The sequence below is a fragment of the Alligator mississippiensis genome, chromosome 5 (genome assembly GCF_030867095.1).
Source record: "Alligator mississippiensis isolate rAllMis1 chromosome 5, rAllMis1, whole genome shotgun sequence".
In the NCBI taxonomy this organism is placed as follows: domain Eukaryota; kingdom Metazoa; phylum Chordata; order Crocodylia; family Alligatoridae; genus Alligator; species Alligator mississippiensis.
In genome coordinates, this window is record NC_081828.1 from 115,917,176 (window position 1) to 115,939,787 (window position 22,612).

The following is a 22,612-nucleotide window of genomic DNA, read 5'->3' on the forward strand; positions in this document are numbered from 1 at the left end:
TATTATTTTATTACTTATTCAATGTGCTATGGGTGTTTCCGAGTTATTCTGTAGCTGAAAGAATAAGTACACTGAAAAAGTTTCTGCTTCTGAACTGTTGGTGGACCAGGTGCTATAGGTAGGCTTGACTTTAGCTCAGTAAGTCAAGCCTACCTATTGCAAATTATATCAAATAATAAAGGAATCTATCTCTGGGAATTATGTGAAGTAATCTAGCCTCTGTATCCTTTTAAGCCTGGGCAGTGTTTAACAATAGACTGAATGCTTTCCTGAATTTGGCAGCATTGTGATATCTAACCATTCCTTACAAAATAAACCCATTGCTTGTTTGTGTGTAGTTACTAGTCATGTATCTTAAGAGAGGAGGGGGTGACTGGGGCACAAGCCCCAGGTGCTGACTGGGGGAACGGGGACAAAAATACCAGCCACAACTACTGCTGGCTTAGCCAACACTGGCAGCTCTGTTACAGCTGCTGTCCGGTGTGCTGCTGATGCTCAGGACACAGAACTGCCCAGTTATGCCTTTGGCTGTTATATCTAAAACATGAGACTATTGATGGAAAAAATGGCTGTCATTTTAATGCATGTAATGTTGTACTTTCCTGTAATAGGGAACTGCCCTATATTGTCACTAAGCTAAACTAGAAATTCAAATTGCAATTAAATTTACAATACATAATCTCCATGGACAAATCTAGAGTGTTGAAAAGGAGGGTGCAGATGACAAGGCGCAGCATCACATATAGAACAACACACACTTGTGTTAATGTGGTCATTACGAGGAGTAGCTAACAGAACTGCAAATTAACACAGAAGGGTCATTAACACTTGTGGAAGAGTTTAGAAGGGATCAGGTAGATTATAATGAGCCATGAAGTCAAGAGTTTCTCACATCACTGCCTGACTAGAAATGCTGCTGCCAGGCAGTTGGTTTTAAACTCTGGGTACAGTAGAAATCAAAAGGGAGTGCAAGCGCACCAGTGCAACCACCCTGGATCTGCCTTGATAGTCTCTTACCCGGAAATTAAGGAGGTGGGGGGAGAACAAGTCAAAATAAGATGATTCATAGTAGAATTGTCAATTGTTTTAATTTCATTGGGACCACTTGAGAAATTAGGTGTTATTCACTGAAACTACAGCATATCCTAAATAGTAATTTTAAATTACATGCAAGTTGCTTTCTCCCTCAAATGTAGCCATACTGTGGCATAGATTTTAAGTAATAAGTTCAATAGGAAGTTCTGTTTAAAAAATTAATGACTTAAAGTGCCCCTAAACTTGCCCCTGGCTGGGAGCATGTCTGCCTTTTTACAGCTGTATTTGTACTCTTCTGTAGCAAGGATTACCAACAATCTGAAAGTGAAAACTTAATTCAGACCACCAGGGTATACAATACAGTTAATTTAGTGTTATCTGATCTCAGATGCCACAAAATGCTGCTTTTCATTTTTTTTACTTCCAAATAAAACTTAAATTAGTAAATACACTATATCACTCAAATTAAAAGAACTCAATAGTAATTATTTGTAATGCCTTTAATGTTCAACTTTTTTAAAATTAAGGGTCAAATTGTACACATCCTCCAGATCAGTCCTCTTTAAATTAATGGAGTTACTTGGAGAATAAAGTAAGGCTCATTGTGAATAAAGGTATCACAGTCCCTACTGTCTGATACAACATGTCATCTAATCTTGACTCATTTCCAGCAAAGAGATACTAGTAGATGCGTTTCCCTTTTGAACGTTATGTCTATATAGTACCATTCCTTTTTTACAACAACACTAAAAAGACAGCGTATGTGTCATAACCATCAGTTTTCATTTCAGCTCTTGTTTGTGTGTGAGAGAAGCAGAGAGAGACAGAGATGCCACAAGGAAATGGATTTAGAGAAACTGCTCGCTTTATTTTCAGTGGGAAAGAAAAAATTTTCAAAGGTACAAACTTACTGGACAACATTGGCAGGAAACCCCTGTATATACTAAGAGGCCTGAATCACTACTACAATATTCCTGAGTTGCAGCACTCTTTGCTCCATTAAGTAATACAGTAGTAGATCAGGCCCAAAGAGTCTATTATCTTTTCCTGGCCCTACATGACTCAGAAGCATGAACCATATCCCATTTTCTCTGTAGTAAATTTAGAATTCACTGAGCCTGCAAGGGCCCACGTAGGCAATCTTAGTAATACTAATGGTAAAGGAAGCACAACATAAAACAACAGTGAGTTAGATAAGATAAGACTTGTAAGACAAATGAAGCTCTTATGATTTAGCACGTAATGTTGCTTTACAGAAGTGAGTGAACAGTGTGAACAGCTTGTGGTAAATGTGTGGTGCAAAATGAATTAATGCACACAGTGAAGAGGTACATTTATTGCTATAGCTTTCAGTGGTATGGAGTATAATCAAGTCTACTATTGTACTGAAGTGATAAATACTGTATCCTCTTCATTATTATTACTATTAAACTAAAACAACTTAAAACTTTTCACTTAGAACTTTCCCAGGTAAATATACCTATCCTGCTGACTCTGGGGATATAAAGGGAGGAGGAAAATAGTATATAATAAGTGGCCATCTGCTGACTTGGGTAAGCTCCAGGAGACTGAGTTAAGGGAGATGAAAGATCTATCATGTTGACTGTGATTGCCCCACCTCATGCACAGGGCAATTGTGCCAAAGTCATACATTTAAAAAATCATGACGTATGTGCCAAAATACACAGAGGGTTGCTTAGAATTAGATTGTAATAACTAAAAAAATACAGTATGGACATTTTCATCATTGGTTTTCTGATTTTGAGCCTCCAAGGCTGGATCTAGACATGCAGGCATATGTGGTTTGTGGCGCTGCAAACCACTTTGCAGCGCCACAAACTGCACGAGTTGCACATTAATCAGTGCATAGATTCATAGATTCATAGATGTTAGGGTCAGAAGGGACCTCAATAGATCATCAAGTCCGACCCCCTGCATAAGCAGGAAAGAGTGCTGGGTCTAGATGACCCCAGCTAGATACTCATCTAACCTCCTCTTGAAGACCCCCAGGGTAGGGGAGAGCACCACCTCCCTTGGGAGCCCGTTCCAGACCTTGGCCACTCGAACTGTGAAGAAGTTCTTCCTAATGTCCAATCTGAATCTGCTCTCTGCTAGCTTGTGGCCATTGTTTCTTGTAACCCCCGGGGGCGCCTTGGTGAATAAATCCTCACCAATTCCCTTCTGTGCCCCCGTGATGAACTTAAAGGCAGCCACAAGGTCGCCTCTCAACCTTCTCTTGCGGAGGCTGAAAAGGTCCAGTTTCTCTAGTCTCTCCTCGTGGTGCTGCTAATTTGCCGCAACAAGGCAAAATTTGCTACTGGGACTTCCCCGTAGCAAACATAAATCTGAGAAAAAAGGTGGTGCAATCCATGCCAAAGTGGTGAGCTCCAGGACAAATGCAGCCCAGGCCTGCCTTTTCTTTTGTCTCCACGCACTGTGAAGCCCCCTTGTTGAGACACCTGCACCTGGTTGGCTGGGGCTCAAGGTGCCTCAAGATGGGGGAGCAGGCAGCCTTGGGCTGGCTAATCCCCTGCTTCCATGTGCCTCAGCACAGGGGCTCCACTGCACTGAGGCATATGGAGCCCCCTGTTGAGGCACCCTGCACCCCAGGCAGCCCCCCTGAAGCACTTGGAACAGCGGGACACTGTCCCACTGCAAAGCACATGGGCAGAGGCATGCACAGCTGCACAAAGCAGCAGCTCATGTGAACACAACCTAGGTTTCAAATTTTCAGGCTTGCCCCTGCAACCGTGAGGAAGTAAAATTGACTTATTTATTTATTTATTAAATTTTGAGATTCTCATGTAGAAGTTGGAGATACTGCAAAACATCAAATCTAGTGAAATTCTTGATGAAATCATGAGTATCAGCAGAGTGAGAGGACCAACGGAAAGTTTGTGTGCACTGGGACCCCATTAAACTTTGAAAATATTATTTAAATAGTGTGCTGGCACTTAAATAGTACACAGAAGGAAATTACAAGTGATCTGAGCATGCATGTAAAGGGCCAGCACCCAGCAATGGGGAGCACTGGATACATTTACAAGTGTAATCAGTGCACATAAATAAACTCTGGAGCTTATTGCTCCAGAGTTTTTTGCTCCCAGGCATGACGTTTGAATGTATGCCCAGGAGCTATTAACTCTGGAGCAATCAGCTTGAGTTTTTCATGTGCAGTATGTGGAATTGGTCAGAGCAACCCTGGCTGGCTGGGAGCCCCAGGGGTCAGTTTGCCAGCCTGGGACAGCTTCCCCCAGCTTCATGTGGGGAGGGACTGGCTGGGGCTAGCCAGGAGGCAGAACGCACACTGAAACACACTCATGCCCCAGCCAGCCTGGTCAGTGTCTACACATGTGCAGCTGCACACGAAAAAACTCCTCAGCAGGGTAGTACTTGTATTGACAAGTTTATGAATTTACTCATTTATGAGCCAGCAATGTACCTTTATTGCCAAGAAGGCTAACAGCATACTGGGCTGCATTAGTAGATGCATTGCCAGAAGATCAAGGGAAGTAATTATTCTGATCTATTCTGCACTGGTGAGGTCACATCTGGAGTACCGTGTCCAGTTTTGGGCCACTCACTATAGAAAGGATGTGGACAAGTTGGAGAGCGTCCAGCAGAGGGCAACAAAAATGGTTTGGGGGCTGGGGAACATGACTTACGAGAGGCTGAGAGACCTGGCTTTATTTAGCCTGCAGAAGAGAAGACGGGGCATTTGATAACAGCCTTTAACTAACTGCAGGGGACTTCCATAGAGGATGAAGCTGGACTGTTGTCAGTGGTGACAGATGACAGAGCAAGGAACAATGGTCTCAAGGTGCAGCAAGGTAGGTATAGGTTGGATATTAGGAAAAACTTTTTCACTAGGAGAGAGGTGAAGCACTGGAACAGGTTACCTCACAGGTGGGCAATTATTTCAGCTGAAGGGCTGCTTAACGAGTTTTGGTGAGTTGTCGAGGGTTGCTTGAGTAGCCCTGCTCCCTGATAGTTGCCTCGCCTCCTGGTCACCATCTTGGGAGCGGAAGTCCCTCCTCTAACCCCTGACCTTTGCCACCCGAATGCCCTCTCCTTGTCCTGGAAGTACTCCTTTTGGGAGAGGGGGTTTCCATCTTGAAACTGAAAAAAGTATACAACAATATATATTTTTCTCCAGTAAAAAAGAAACCAAAAGTTTTACCAATATGCTAGGGGCCTCACACAATATTATTCAGTTTAAGATCAAAGCAAAAAACCCCCAACTTTATTAGAATATACATTAATTCACCATGTCATCCATTATGTATAAAAATGCAACATATTAGGCAAAAATAATTTTTAAAAGTGTTTTATTAGTCCTGTAATCATTAGAATTAAATACATATCTTTTTCAGATTCATAAAAGAATCTAGCCTTCTTAACATCTCACAGTGTGTCCAATGCTGCACTGAATGATTTCCATATCCAAGTTAATACTTCTAGGTAGAGTAAAAAATAGGCTGCAGGGCTATGAAATAGGAGCTCCATTACCAGAAGCCATTAGTAGATAGCAGAATAGTTATAGAAAGGTTAGCTTGATTAGTGGAACATTATTTCATAGATTTCATAGATTTCATAGACATTTGGGCTGGAAAGGACCCCAAAGGATCATCGAGTCCAGCCCCCTGCCCCAGGGACAGGAAGTCAGCAGGGATCATAGGATCCTAGCAAGATAACCAGAAGACCAGAAGCAAGAAGAGAGGGTTGTTAACCCCTTTAGAATGAAAAGTTTTGAAGAAACCAGGTAGATTATGATAAACCATGAAATCAAATGACTTTTGCTATTGCCACACAGTTGTTTTTAAACTTTGGGGAGGACCGGGAAGCAAAGTGGGGTGCAACAGCACCACTGAACCCCCGCAGGTGTCAGAGTGCCCATTATCCAGGGTTTCACAAGTATAAGCCAGTGATTTTCCATCTGGGTGCCCAGGCACACTGATGCCATGAAATGCTTTGAAGAGTTCCATGAGATGTGAGGAGATATGCAGGTACCTACAGGCTCAGGTTTGTCTTTGCCTGGACATTATCCTGTCCTCATTGCCTAGTCCTTCTGTAAGGGGATAATAAATTATTTTTAAAAGGGGGTGCAGCTCAATTCACAGTTGTGGACACAGGTTTTGTGATACTGTTATGGAGGGGTGTCTTGAGTCTAGTTATGGAGAGGTGCTTTGAGTCTAGTTTGAAAACTACTGGTATAAGCAAATCCTGTTTTACTTATTGTTTTGAACAGAAAGATACTGGCAACATGCACTGCCATCATTGAAAGATTAGATTATCAAAGTAAAAGATCTAGTTCATTGCACTTCTCTTGCTCAGATGACTTAACAGATTTTTCCCTTTGATCCTTGTGTGTTCCTTATTCCAGATGTTTTTGACACTGGTGATGCACAGATTGAAACCTAGTTTTATGGATTCTCACTGCAAAAGTGGAATTGTGAGGTGGTTTAGGGGGTTTTTGCTAACATCACCAGGCTTATTCCATTTCTATTATCAAAGGCATAGCTACACACAAGAGTAATGTGAACAGAACCTTAAGGTTCAGTCCTCAGTAAGGACTTGAACAAATCTGTTCAATCCAAAAGGAAGCCTGAGAAAAATTTGTGACTGAAGGCTTGTCAAATAGGACACTCTGGAGTTACAAGATAATCAGCTAATATGTCAAGATAAATCAACTAAAGTTGTTATGTTAATGCACATGAGTGTCAGGGAAGAAGGATAAACAGTGGTGATATTGTTGTCCTGGAAGGGAAGCCAAAATGTTCAGGTTCAGGTTTCTTTCAGCAGTGCTAAATAGTACTCCCAGGGCACGTCTACACGAGATGTTTACTGTGCAGTTGACTAATTAACTGCACAGTAAGCATCTCAGTGTCTCCACATGTGCCCCTGTTAGCATGCAAGAAACTAATAAACTTCACAGCAGGGTAGTACTTATAAATACAAATACAGTCATACTGCAGAGTTTTTTATGAGCAGCAGCATACTTGTAGATGCTGACCCAGGTGGCTGAGGCAGGAGGGTGCTTCAGTGCTGGGGCTACCTGCTGGCTAGCCCCACAATGAAGCTCCCTCATGTGCCAGCCAGCTCATCTGCAGCACATGGAGCCAGCAGGAGCCACTCTGGGCTCTCAGGCTAACCCCTGGGGCCCCTACCAGCCACAGCTGATCTAATTGGGATTCATGTGTTATGCATGAATTAACTCTGGAGCTAATTGCTACCAGGTGCATGTTCAAACAGCATGCCCAGGAGCAAAAAACTCTGGAGTTATCAGTTATGGAGTTTATTGATGTGCATTAATTGCACATGTAGACACACTCCAAAAGTAGCACCTTGCTTCTGCTTTAGGAGGCAGCCTGCCTTGAACAGTGCAGCAGGCTTCAGGGTACTGCCACTAGGTACAATATTTTTATCATGTAATAAAACCCATGTGGACACCTTGTTCACAAGTAAAAGGGTCTTCATTTGTTATAGCTTAATCCTCCAGAGTCATGTCTACACTGGAAATGTACTATGCCTAGCAGTAGTAAGCTAGTGGTTCGTAGACTTGTTAGACTCAAGGCACCTTTCAGAAAATTAGGCCAACTCTTAGTTTTCACTCTTTTTTGATAGAGAAAAATAATAGAGCAATTCTTCTGTTGCAAAGAACTCCCAAAGCCCACAGTAGGTCAGAATGTTTTTTATCTTGTGAATGGTGTGTAGTTGTTTGCATGCCTAACAGTGCTAATATGAGTCACACTCTTAGAAGGATTTTACGACACCCCCCGGGGGTTGTGGCACCCTGGTTGAGAATTATGTGGGCTGCCTATCCATGGACCACAAAGGTTTAATACACTTGAACCTATAAACATTAATTTCTTACCTGTAGTTAATTTGTCTTAATTTTCCTGAGTATCTCCATGTAGACAAGTCCTCAATGTCACAGCTCCTTCCCAGATTCCAAAAATAACTACATTACTGAAGCCTTGAGAAGCATGTAGCTTGCTTCTGACTGCATACCAGCACAGCTCTGCCAGCTGGCACTCAAAGGTTTGGCTCTGCCCTGTTAGTCAGTTCCATGCCCTGTGGCAGTGGGGGCCATCCTTGTTGGCAGGCATGTCACAAATTAGCCCTGTATCCTCCAAGTGCCACTCCAATCCCCTTCCCCTGCCCAATCTGCTATTCTGCTTTCAGCATCCTGCCCTATCTGCCACTGTTTGCTTGTCCCTTCTCTCACCTACTACACACCTGCCCGTGCCTCTTGTGGTACTTATGTGACAGGTGAACCATATCTAACCAGTGACATATTCCAGCAGAGATTATTGGGCTGATCTTCCTCCCATTTCCTAGTGCATGAGCCACACAACAGAGATCACTAATATAACTGCAAGCTGAAGAGGTGCTGGGGATGACAATAACTTTCAGTCATCACCCTCAGTGATGTAGGGTGTCTGGTTTTCTATTTCAAAATCTGGCTACATTTTATCTAATCCTTCTCTGCCATGTGTGCATGTACTTAGTAATATTACCAGTCCCAAACATTCAAAAACCATGAGTCAGGCCCTTAACGTTCATGAGATAGAACACTTTTTTACGAACTTTTACTTTAGCCTATTCTTTTGAGCCTTTATGATGCCTTCAAGTTACATTCTGAAGTTCTCTCCAGAGCCATAAGGACTAAAAAGCTATTTTATTTTAATAAAAATAGAAATCCTTACATAATCATGTGTCTACAGGATCTAGGGATTTAAATAAAACATCAAGGATGTGTCTACACGTGCAGTTAATGTGCTGATAGCTTACAGCATAGTAAAATATTGCACAGTAAGCTTTCCCTGGGAGCGCATTTACACAGGTGCCTGGGAGCACATCTATATGAGACACTTAACTGTGCAATAGCATAGTTTACTAGGAAGTAAGTATGTGTGTCTACATGTACATATGCTTACTACACAGTAAACCTCGCTACTGACAAGTAAATTTGCTACCTGCAAATGCAAGTAGCCAATTTACTCTTGATAAGTAATGGTGCACTAGTGCTCTTGTAGATGACTGACCAGGAGCAAATCTGCTCCCAGTCAGCTATTCACCAGGGGGTGAGAGACTTCCCTGCCACCAGGAGCTGCCTGCTGCTGGGGCAGCTCTACCACTGCAGCCTAGATGGGAACTATGTCCCTCTGCCCCAGAAATAGGGAGCTCCAGGGGAGCCTCTTCCCTGCCCAGCTCCACACACACGCCCACATGTGGGGTGGGGGCTGGGAACTGACCTGGTAAAGGGTAGATCCCAGCCCCTTGCCCTGATTGGGTGATCAAGGCACAGGCCTTGGAAAGAGCTTCAGGGATCAGGTAGGTTCCTCCTGCCCCGATCTGCAGGTGGGGCAGCTAGCAGCAAGCTAGCTAGCTGGCTCACTGGCACATCAGGGCACAGGACTGGGACCTGCCCCTCCCCTGCAACTCTTTCCAAGCCCCCTGCTCTTGATCAGGGAGCCAGGGCCATGAGCTCCCTGGTGCCAGGGCAAGGGGACATTGTCCCCACCCTGGCAGCGTGCAGCCCCTGGGGGCAGACTGTAATGTCCAAGACCCAGCCACGAGACAGCTGTCTCCTAGCCCAGTCCTCCCTGCCAGCCGCTGGGCTAGCACCCAGGGGGAGCCTGGAACTCCCCTTGGTGGCAGCAGGGGCCCATTGCAGGGCCCCAGGAAACAGGATCAGTTTGCTGCCATTAGCAGCAAATTTACTCCCACTTTCCTGCATATGTAGATGCTACCTGGGAGTATTTACTTGCAAGTAGTTTACTCACAAGTAAACTGATCCCAGATCAAATACATGTGTAGATGCACCCTGTTGTGAGCAAATTTGCTCCTGATGGGGGCAGTTTAGTACAGGGCTACTCCTGACTTGCTTTGCTCCCATGCTGAGCCATGGGGAGCTCTAGGTTTCTGTACATGCCAGCCCTGGGCTGGAAGTGGGCACAAGGGTCAGGCCTAGACTCTAGGGGGTGAGGGGAACTGCCTCCACCTCTAAGGCAGTTGCCTCCCAACCCACACCCCTGTCCCGGCAGCAAGCAACTGTCAGGCCCCTGCTTCAAGATTGGAGCTGGGGTTAGGACATCTTGGAGCAGATGTCTGGCAGCTGCCTGCTGCCAAGGCACCTAATAGAATTCAACATAAGACGTCGAGTGGGTAAGGTAACTAGTAGGGTGAAAGTGCTAGACTTTAGGAAAGCTGATCTCAATGCACTCAGGCGATTAGTCAAGGACGCACTGCAGAGTAGGAGTTTTGAAGGGATGGGAGCCCAAGAAGGGTGGCTGTGCCTTAAGGAAAGGATCCTTTGGGCACAAAGCAAGACGATCCCCGAGCGAGGCAAAAAAGGGAAAGGGGCCAGGAGGCTTCCATGGCTGACCAGAGAAATCCAGGGCAGCCTAAGGGCCAAAAGGGGAGCACATAAAAAGTGGAAACAGGGTGAGATCACTAAAGATGAATATACCTCCTCTGCTCGTGCTTGTAGGGAGACAGTTAGGCGGGCCAAAGCTACCATGGAGCTGAGGATGGCAACCCAAGTAAAAGACAACAAGAAATTGTTTTTTAGATATATTGGGAGTAAAAGGAAGGCCCAGGGAGGAATAGGACCCCTGCTAAATGGGCAGAAACAATTGGTGACAGACAGGGGGGACAAGGCTGAACTCCTCAACGAGTTCTTTGCCTCAGTGTTCCTAAGTGAGGGGCATGACAAGTCTCTCACTGGGGTTGTAGAGAGGCAGCAGCAAGGCGCCAGACTTCCATACGTAGATCCTGAGGTGGTGCAGAGTCACTTGGAAGAACTGGATGCCTTTAAGTCGGCAGGCCCGGATGAGCTCCATCTGAGGGTACTAAAGGCACTGGCCGACATCATTGCAGAGCCACTGGCGGGAATATTCGAACGCTCGTGGTGCACGGGCCAAGTCCCGGAGGACTGGAAAAGGGCTAATGTGGTCCCCATTTTCAAAAAGGGGAGGAAGGAGGACCCGGGCAACTATAGGCCAGTCAGTCTCACCTCCATCCTTGGTAAAGTCTTTGAAAAAATTATCAAGGCTCACATTTGTGAGAGCCCGGCAGGGCAAATTATGCTGAGGGGAAACCAGCACGGGTTTGTGGCAGGCAGATCGTGCCTGACCAATCTAGTCTCTTTCTATGACCAGGTTACGAAACGCCTGGACACAGGAGGAGGGGTGGATGTCGTATACTTAGACTTCAGGAAGGCCTTCAATACGGTATCCCACCCCATACTGGTGAACAAGTTAAGAGGCTGTGACTTGGATGACTACACAGTCCGGTGGGTGGCAAATTGGCTAGAGGGTCGCACCCAGAGAGTCATAGTGGACGGGTCGGTATCGACCTGGAAGGGTGTGGGCAGTAGAGTCCCGCAGGGCTCGGTCCTAGGACCGATACTCTTTAATGTCTTCATCAGCAACTTGGACGAGGGAGTGAAGTGTACTCTGTCCAAGTTTGCAGATGACACAAAACTATGGGGAGAAGTGGACACGCTGGAGGGTAGGGAACAGCTGCAGGCAGACCTGGATAGGTTGGACAAGTGGGCAGAAAACAACAGGATGCAGTTCAACAAGGAGAAATGCAAAGTGCTGCACCTAGGGAGGAAAAATGTCCAGCACACCTACAGCCTAGGGAATGACCTGCTAGGTGGCACAGAGTTGGAAAGGGATCTTGGAGTCCCAGTAGACTCCAAGATGAACATAAGCCGGCAGTGTGACGAAGCCATCAGAAAAACCAATGGCACTTTACCGTGCATCAGCAGATGCATGATGAATAGGTCCAGGGAGGTAATACTTCCCCTCTATAGGGCACTGGTCAGACCACAGTTGGAGTACTGCGTGCAATTCTGGGCGCCACACTTCAAGAAGGATGCGGATAACCTGGAGAGGGTCCAGAGAAGGGCAACTCATATGGTCAAGGGCCTGCAGACCAAGCCCTACGAGGAGAGACTAGAGAAACTGGACCTTTTCAGCCTCCGCAAGAGAAGGTTGAGAGGCGACCTTGTGGCTGCCTTTAAGTTCATCACGGGGGCACAGAAGGGAATTGGTGAGGATTTATTCACCAAGGCGCCCCCGGGGGTTACAAGAAACAATGGCCACAAGCTAGCAGAGAGCAGATTTAGATTGGACATTAGGAAGAACTTCTTCACAGTTCGAGTGGCCAAGGTCTGGAACGGGCTCCCAAGGGAGGTGGTGCTCTCCCCTACCCTGGGGGTCTTCAAGAGGAGGTTAGATGAGTATCTAGCTGGGGTCATCTAGACCCAGCACTCTTTCCTGCTTATGCAGGGGGTCGGACTCGATGATCTATTGAGGTCCCTTCTGACCCTAACATCTATGAATCTATGAATCTATAAGGCAGGGGACAATGTTCCTGAGTGGCAGCCCAGCAGCTGCCTGCTGCTTGGGCAGACGACAGTGTCCCAGACCCAGCTTCAATTGGCCAATCGAAGGAGGAGCCTGGCACCAGGCAGCTGCCTGGGAGAAAGGATCCGTTCTCCTGCCCCCTGCTGCATGGGCTGACCAAGAGCATTTGCTACCAGTCAGCTATGGACCCATGCACTACTGAAGCAAAGCTAACAGCACTTTATCATGTATCAGCTGATGCATACAAAATGGAAACTTGACATGACTTGATATTACTTTACAGACATAGGCCTAAATCATATATATTCAATATAAAACAGTAAAAATCACTAAAAACATAGAACACTATTTACAATATAAAAGGGGTTGTTACTATAAGGGAGTATAAGAACTTATCTTAGTTTACCTAGTATTACTTATAATCACTTATAAGGGATAGAGAGGGCAGAGAGAAAGTCAGAAATGGTTGGGGAATAGGAGGGAATGTATTTTTAAGTTAAAAAAAAAGAAAAACCTAGGGGTTTTGCTACAGTAAAAGGATCCCATCTATATCCTATTACAAATCGTTACAAGTATTCAGACTTCCAGCTTAAAGTTTGAAAATTTCAGGCTGAACCACACATATACCATCATGTGAAGGGTTGTTCTTTAATGAAAATATGAACTCTTCTTTTTGCAGTTAAAGCACAGACCTCGTTTAATTGTTTTTATTGTTGTTTTGTAGTAAAAAAGCCACTACAATCTAAGTTGAATAATATTATCCTATTATCCTATGAGATACCTTTTTAAAGGGCCAATATTGCTACATGCACTGGAGACAATCCTGTTGATAGGTACACTACCAAAATTCCATTAATGTTAGCTGGATTACACAGGTGAAAATTAAATTGTTTGATACATTATTTGGTCCACACTATTTCAGTCTACCAGACTCTCCTATCATCTTTCATCCCTTGTGTATTCTTGCATAAGCTAGTGTCTAAAATCAAACACAAAGTAGTTCTCAATTTGCATTGACAAATTTACCTGTATAAGGCATGTTATTGACTGGAATAGTGTTATAAACCCAAATCTCTGCAATAAATTGCCAACCAAGTGTTCACAAACCTGTATAGAAAGTCAGGAGAACCCAAGAGAATTTATGATTAGAAGTTAAAAACATCATATTTTACAAGGCTGTTACATTAACCCATACTAAAGGACGTTTTGACCTTTTTTTGGCATTGGTACCTTTAGAAGAGCATTGCTCAGATGCACAACTCTTAAGAGGTTTGGTTTTCTAAACAGCTAATAGTTTTGATATAGAGTTGTGAGGATTTCTGAGACCTGCCAATTAACTTTATACTGCATACACCCTGTCCATTGGATCAAGAAAGGATGGGCTTTAACCCCTCTTCCAAAAGGCTATTTATAGACAAGGGAAAACCCTTACCAGCCCATGGGTGAAAAAGCATTCCGAAGCGTGGGAAGGGTTACCTTTATGACAAAGACAGAAAATTGAGGGTTCAGATTTAAAGAAAGTTTTTCTAGAAGAGTGGACTGGCAGGTAGGTAAAGCTGGCAGGGAAGAAGGTCCTGAGTGAGAGTTGGATCTGAGAGTCTTGGTGGGAAATTTCACCAATCCAAATATATCATGAGAATTATACAGTTTTAAAAATGGTCAGTGATTTATTTGTTATGGGAAAGCCAAGGGAATTCCCACCACAGTCCCCTCAATTTTGCTTTAAATAGTCACTAACTTTACAGCCAAAAAACACATTTTTAACCTCGTCCATATGTTTATCTATGGTCTATGTTATCACTTTCTAAATATATAACCATATCCTATTTACTTCAGTGTGCAGATCCAAGACCTTTACATTGCTTCTCTACATCCTAGAAATTTCACATATAAATCACTGGAAGAAGGCTGATCTCCCACTGTTTGCCAGTTTAGCTTTCCAAAGAGAACAATAGGAAGAAAGCAATCAATTGTGAACATTTACTTTTATGCCAGCTACTCCAACTTATTTCAGCTGTTGGTGCTATTTCTAAAAATGAAAAAGAAAATGCAGATTGAAAATGGAATATAACTACAATGTTTAAATGTGCGTATCTGATATGAGACATTTAGGGGCTAAAGACATATATGTGCTTAAATATGCAAATAAGTATCTAGTGACATTCTGCAAAACTGTGTGCCTTGTTCCTATTCAAAGCAATGACATTTGAGTGGCTAAACTGCTAGCACACATTTAAAAGAGGGTCAGGCAAAACAGTCATCAACATACTGAAGTTTGGTGATGCCAGTCTTGGTAACTTTCATTTTGCTGTGAAGGTGCCACAGGTTGAAAAGCTGACTGTCCAGTTGATACTCAAACCCAGTTCCGGGAGGAAGGTGGTCACGGATGAGAATCAAAATCACAGCAAGATGGATGGAAAAAAGGGTTAGAGCGATGATGCAGCCCTGCTTGACACCAATACAAGTGATAAATGGGTTTGTCTCTGATCCGTTGTAAAGGACTGTGGTGGCCATCCCATCATGGAGTAGCCTGAGGACACTGATGGACTTCAGTGGACAACTAAACCTAGCCAGCACCTTTGTGATTGATGGAGTCGAAGGCCTTGGTTAGGTCAATGAATGCTCCTGGTGTATGAATGCTCCATAAACAGCTCCTGGTGTTTCTCTCTACACTTCTTCTGGATCTGTCATGCAACAGAAATAATGTTGCTGGTACCCCATGAAGGTCTAAAGCCACACTGGGATTCTGGAAGGTCATCTTCGGCAATGGGGAGGAGGTGATTCAGAAGGATGTTAGTAAGAATTTTTCTGGCTATGGAGAGGAGGGCAATGCCTTGGTAGTTCCCACACACTGACTTGTCCCTTTTCTTGAAGATGCTCACAATGTTGGCATTCTTTAAGCCAGGTGAAACTTCCTCGTTAACCCATCTTTTGATGAGAGGCTGGCGAAATTTTTGTACTTAGTTTACCTAGTACTACTTATAATCACTTATAAGGGATAGAGAGGGCAGAGAGAAAGTCAGAAATGGTTGGGGAAGAGGAGGGAATGTATTTTTAAGTTAAAACAGTACACTTTAAAGACCTCTGCAGGGATGCCATTTGGGCCTGGCACCATAGATTCATAGATGCTAGAGTCAGAAGGGACCTCAACAGATGATCGAGTCTAACCCCCTGCCTAGGCAGGAAAGAGTGCTGGGGTCAGATGACCCCAGTCAGGTGCCTATCTTAAAGACCCCCAGCCTTCTCTTAAAGACCCCCAAAGTAGGGGAAAGCACCACCTTGTTACTCCAAGAGGCACCCTGGTGAACAGAGTATCTCCAATCCCTTGCTGCATCCCCCTAATAAATTTGTTGGCAGCCACAAGATCACCTCTCAGCCTTCTTTTGCGGAGGCTGAAAAGGTCCAGGTCCCTCACTCTCTCCTCATAGGGCTTGTCCTGTAAGCCCCTAACCATACGCGTGGCCCTCCTCTGGACCTTCTCGAGTCTATCAACATCCTTCTTGAACTACGGTGCCCAAAACTGGACACAGTACTCCAACTGCGGTCTGACCAATGACACATAGAGAGGAAGTATCACCTCCTTGGTTCTATTTGTCATGCATCTGCTGATGGATGATAAAGTGTGGTTAGCTTTGCTGATGATTTTGTCACACTGATGACTCATGTTGATCTTGAAGTCCACTATGACTCCGAGATCTCTTTCTGCTTCTGTGCTGCTGAGAGGGTCAATTCCTAGCCAGTAGATGCACTGGATATTTTTGCACACTAGGGGTAGCACTCTGCACTTGTCCTTGTTGTACTGCATCCTATTGTGTACTGCCAACTTTTCTAACCTGTCCAGGTCTGCCTGCAATCGTTCCCTACCCTCCAGAGTCTGCACTTCACCCCACAATTTAGTATCATCCGCAAACTTGGACAGAGTACACTTCACACCCACATCCAAGTCACTGATTAAAATATTGAAGAGTACTGGTCCAAGGACCAAACCCTGCAGGACCCCACTAGCCACATCCTCAATACTGACTCGTCTAGTACCACTCTCTGGGTGTGACTGCTAAGCCAATTTGCCACCCACCAGACCATGTAAACATTTATGTCACAGCCTCTTAATTTATTTATGAGACTAGGATGAGATACCGTATTGAAGGCCTTGCTAAAGTCCAAGAAAACAACATCCACCTCTGCTCCTGCATCTTAGCATTTTGTGATCCTATCATAAAATGAAACCAGATTGGTTAGGCATGATCTACCTGCTACAAATCCATGTTGGTTTCCCTGTTGCATTATTTTTCCCACTGGATTCCCACAAATATGATTCTTCATAATCTTTTCAAAGACCTTTCCAAGGAGGGAGGTAAGACTGACTGGCCTATAATTACTCAGCTCCTCCTTCCTCCCCTTCTTGAAAATAAGGACCACATTGGCCCTTTTCCAGTCCTCCAGGACCTGACCCGAGCACCATGAGTGCTCAAACAGCCGTGCCAGTGGTTCTGCTATGACACCGGTGAATTCTTTCAGTACCCTTGGATGCAGCTCATCCGGGCCTGCTGACTTGAACACATCCAGTCCATCCAAGTGATCCTGCACCAAGTCAGCATTGACAGGTGGTAGGCTGGTGACCCCCTGATGCCCATCTAAGAACCCATTAGGAGACGTATCTTGAGCCCTGTTCAGGAACACTGAGGCAAAAAACTCATTGAATACCTCAGCCTTGTCCCCCCTTTCTGTCACTAATTGGTCCTCCTTGTTCAGTAGGGGTCGTATGCTGCCCTGCATCTTCCTTTTACCCCTACATACTTAAAAAAAGACTTTGTTGTCTTTAATTTGTGTTGCCAGCCTCAGCTTTGTAGTTGCTTTGGCCTCAGCTCTGTAGTATTTTTCTTGGTCTAAGTGATGGCACACCAGACTTCCTTGAAGGATGAGGGACCAGAAAGATGTTCTATTACTGGTTGTTGAGGGATGGACTGAATGGTGGCAGCTGAGACCTCAGATTCAAGGTTGAGTAGTCTTGAAGTGCTCTTCTCAGTGTTGCTTGATGGATATATTGTCCATGAAAAGGGTAGAGCTGTCCTGGGATCGGCAGGGGGTTGGGCTATTAAAATGTGACCCATGGATAGCTTTCATTGCTTGAAAGAAGCTTCTCATATCATTTTGATCAGTGAAACTCTGGATCTCCATGGCCTTCACTTGCCACCACTGGTTAGTGATGTCCCATAGCCTCCTCTGAACTACAATTTTGAGCAGGTGGTAAGTCACGCAGGTAGGGAAGCGGTGGCAATGGTTAGGGATGCTAGGGAGGGAGTGGCAGTGGTGGTGGCAGTGGGGGTGGCAGAAGTAGTGGCAGGCAGTTGGGGAAAGCAGCAGCAGGGGAAGCAGCTGCAGCAGTGGTACGTGGGTGGCAGGGAAAAGCAGCAGCAAGTGGGCATGCAGGAGGGAGGCAGCAGTAGCCAGGGCATGGGGCCCACACCAGTGCCCTGGGGCTCGGGCTGTCGGAGGCCCATGGCAAGGTGGCAGAAGCACAGAGCCCAGGCTGGCAGGAGTGTGGGATCCACCTGGCTCCATTGTGTGGGGGTCCCCAGGGCTCGCATACAGTTTCTGGGTTCTCTGCTCAAGCCACATGCCTCTGGTGGGAGCCCCACCCAATGGAGCTGGTGGCCCAGCCCCAGTCACTGCCACATGCAGGTCATGGGGAACGGTGGAGACCTCCATGCTAAGGAGCTGGGCTGGCTCTACCCCTCTCCCTGCCACCCCGGCTGAGCCCCGTGACCTGCACCACGAGCTTCATTCATCATGTGGTCCTGGACTAGGGTTGAAAACCCGGGAACTGCATGTGAGACATACACAATGGGGCTGGCAGCCCAGCCACGTGCAGTCCTGGGGCTCGCTAGGACTGCATGCCACCACAGGGCTCTGCCTGCTACAGACCTCAGGAGTGTCCTGAGGGCCTGTCACCTGCTGCTGCTGCTGGTGGCAGGGTCTGTGCACAATGCGGGAGCGTGTGTGAAGGGGACATGTTTGTAGGGGGCCCCCCACATGCACACCTCACCATACACATGCACCCACACCCCCATACACACCCTCCCAGCTAACCCCCCCACACACCCTTCCCCTCCACATACCCGACAACCCCTACACACTCCCACTGCCCTCCACAAACCCCATACCCACCCAAACACACCTACACATCCCCATACACCCCCCACCACACACCTACAGCCCCCAACAAACCCCATATCCACTGATCCTTACCCCCCATGCCTCCTCTACTATATATATGTAAGACTTCATTTTGAGCTGTTATGCAATCGCCTCTATATTATGTACTATGCAAACACACACAAATCAAGACAAAAATATATATTTTTTTAAAATAAAATTTAGTATATATTTTGTTTGTTTTTTTCCTGTTCCAGATAGCAAGCCCCCTCCCAAAAGAAGTACTTTCAGGAGCAAAGGGAGGGACTTCCAATGGCAAAGGTCAAGGGCTAGGGGTGGGACTTCCAGTCCCATGATGGTGATCAAGAGGCAGGGCATCTGTCAAGGGGTGGGGCTACCCTAAAGCCATCGACAGCTCACCAAAACTCATTAAGCAGCTCTGCAGTGGAAATAATTGGCCACCCCTGATTTAAAATCTCACTAGCTACTTATCTGTATCCTTACATTTCTAAACCTAAAAACGGCCTCTAATTAATCTATATTTATGCATCTCTATATAAGTGGTCTGGCTCTTGTAACCGCTGAGCAATGGGTGCTGCAACTTCTCAGTGGGCACATCTAAAAGAGACACTTTACTCGAGATTAGAGCAAATTTATGTGGTGTAAGCATCACCATCTACATGTCCAGACACTTACAGTGCAGTAATTTGCTCTAATCATGAGTAAATTTGCTACCTGTAAATACAAGTAGCAAATTTACTCAAGAGTAATTACTGTGCAGTATGGCACGTGTAGACAATTGACTGGGAACAAATTTGCTCCCTGATCCCGGGAGCTCCCTGCTGCTGAGGCAGGCTCTGCCACCAGAACCCAAGTGGGGACAATGCCCCCCCTGCTCCAGCAGCAGGAAGCTCCCAACCCCTGCTCTGTGATCACGGAGCAGGGGCTGGGAGCTCCCTGCTGCAGGGACAGGAGGACATTGTCCCTGCCCAGGTTCCAGTGGTGGAGCCCTCCCTGGCAGCAAGCAGGTCCCGGGGGCAGGGAGCACTCTCGCAGCTCCCACCAGAAGACAGCTGTCTCCTGGTCCCATGCTCCTTGCCAGCCCCTGGGCTAGCACCCAGAGGGACCCTAGAGCTCCTCATAGTTTTATTGCTATGAATAAACCCTACTGAAAACATTCCTCCTTTTCCTAAACATTTATGTTTCTATTCTTAAAAAGATTGCATAGACTGTGACTGCACAGAGATAAATTACTCTTCATGTTTACACTTAGGAAATCAACTTAACTAAGAGACAAGAGGTACAGTTATTGTGGGTGATAGTAAGGATTGATTTTTATGAGGGAATCTTTTAAAAAATTCTAGCCTAAGTATCTACTACAAACATTTATATAAGTGCTGGCAATTCAAAGGATAGGAAAATAAGGTACATTGCATCATATTTATTGCCTTAAATTGACAATTCCTACAAGAAGAAAAGCGTAATTAGCAGCTGCACTTTCTCCCTCTGTAAACTTCTATTTCTATCCAGTATTCCATTATAAACACCAACTCCTTCACTGACACATACTATTCCATATTTCTACAAAGCTTACAAAAATATAAATCTGATTCTCTCATCTTTGTGGTGCCGGTGTAGAGTAGCCAGTACAGTTACAGCAGTATAAGAACCTGTGTGGCATCAGATTCAGGTCTAATTTGCCCTGAACTAACAATAATGGAGCATAGAAGCAGATCTTTCAGAAAATAGTAAGGTAAGTAGTACATTTAGAGGCAGCTTCCTGAACACTGTGTACAGGTTTCCCTTGCTTTATGCTAGTTTTGTATGTGCGAACTCACGCTTATGCGATGACCCTTTTTATACCAAAAATTCGTTATATGTGAGGTAAATTCACTCTTACGCGATCAATGTGATGGAAGCCCGCAGTCAGCTGCTTTGTGTGGTGAATTGTGGGAGTGACACACACCAAGATATAGCCTCCTGTGTGGATCTGTGCTCCTTGTTCATTGTCTGTGACTCATGCTTCTGTAGTTGCCATCCCCATTATGGTAACATTCACCACCACCCTGTGGTTGTGTGTACTGTCTGCTGCTAGTGAGGACCAAAATTGTCTTGTAAAAGTGATAGAAATGGGTCTGGGGGTCAGTACAGTTGAGGTCTTGGAACGTATCCCTATTTGTTACATTGTAAAGTGGGTTCCCTTTATGCAAATTCAAGTTATGTGCCATTTTCCAGGAACACATAAAGCAAGGGAAACTTGTCTTGTCAAATATAGATTTGGCTGCAAATATTACTAACAGAGGTGAAAAACAGAAAAGAATCCATCTCAATTATTTTTCCTCTGTTTTTTAATCAAAATATTTCCAACTGGCTCTGAATGCAGTTGAAAAACAGGCAAAAGAATCTTGGAAATGTTTTCACATTTTTCAGCAAATTTCAAAACATTCACTTTAACAAGGTGAAATAAAGGTAGGAAATGCATAAACTTTTGGACCTGATTGTCTTGGCATATTCCTCTTCAGCTGTTTGTTTGCCTATGGAAGCATCTTCCTGTTTCCCATATTTCATAAGTACAGACAGTCAAAAAGCCCAAGGCTAAATCGATTCTATCTTCACAGGTTAGTCTAAAATGTGTAGATAGAACAGATAAGCAAGTGAACAGACATTTGCTTTTGATTCCCGAAATGCAGCCACATGCCTGCAGTGACTCGGATCAGAAGCCGGGCGGGGGCTCTAAAGCATGCCTCTCTGCTCAACTGGAGCAGAGAGCTTGGGCCAAGGTTAGCTCACCCACACTGGAATGCAGGGAAGTCCAAAGCATCCTGGGATGCTGGGGGACTGAGTTAACTTGAATCAGAGCGGATCTGAGACAGAAGTTCAATAAACCAATTAAACCTAAACCAGTTAAGTCTGATACTAGGTCCAAACAGGTTCATCTTAAACTGGTTTTGGCCATTTTGAAAGCAGTTTATATGCACTGAAGTTCTGTTATGTTACAGATTTGAGCTGGTTTCTGATCACTTACAGCAGTTTATGTGTAATTTCTGGCCCTAGCCTTAGAGGGGAGATTTCTCTCTGTTGCCTTATCTGTTAATCTGTTAATAGTTTCATTTGTCAGTTAGCATTATAAGTGAAGGAACTTCTGGGATTTGGGGGGTTTCTTGGGGGGGAGGTGGGTTACTGTGGTTCTTTAAGTTTCAAAGATAAAATACTGACCAGTAAGAGTTGCAGCAAAAGTGAGGCAAATTTGAACAAAGCTGGCTGCATCCAGATGAGTCCAGATACGTAGTATGCCCTACAGACCACGGGGTGGGTTTGACTCTGGAGATCCCGGGGGTCAAAAAAAAACAAGCCAAAAAAAAGTGGGGTGACATGTGGTGGCAGCCTGGAGTTGGAGCCTGGTCCACCGAAGGCTTCTCTTAGACCGGGGTGGGCAATTATTTTGGGAGGAGGGCCACTTACTGAGTTTTGGCAAGCTATCAAGGGCCGTATGATAGGCAGCCAGGGGCAGAGAAATATTTTCTAAATTTTTTAGGGGCCCCATGGGCTGGATAGAATGGCCTGGCGGGCCGCATTTTGCCCACCCGTCTTAGACTCAGCATCAAGCCTTTTATTCCGGAGCCAGGAGCTTCGGTCCTGATGGCCAACTCGGGCCGGGAAGATGGTTCGATTCAAACTGTGGCCCGATTCATTCAGAAAGCGATGAACTGACCAAACCAGCCGCTTTTGCTTGTTTCAGTGGGCTTGGAAGTTTCTTTGGCTCTCTCCAGGCCTGTCTCATAAGGGAGTCGTTATCTGGGGGCATGGGCAGGGTGGGCAGGCAGGTTCTGTTTGTCCCTAAGTAAAAGCTGGGCGTAGCAGGTCGCTGGATTTGACTACTCAGAGGACTGAGGGAATCTCCGTCCTAGAGGTTTTGAGGACCCGGCTAGACTGAGTGGTGGCTGGGAGGATGGTCCTGCTTTGAGCCAGTGTTGGCCTGAACACCTTCCTGAGGCGTGGAGGATGGTTTGGACAGGAGGGATCAGCCCCAGCCCTGGCAC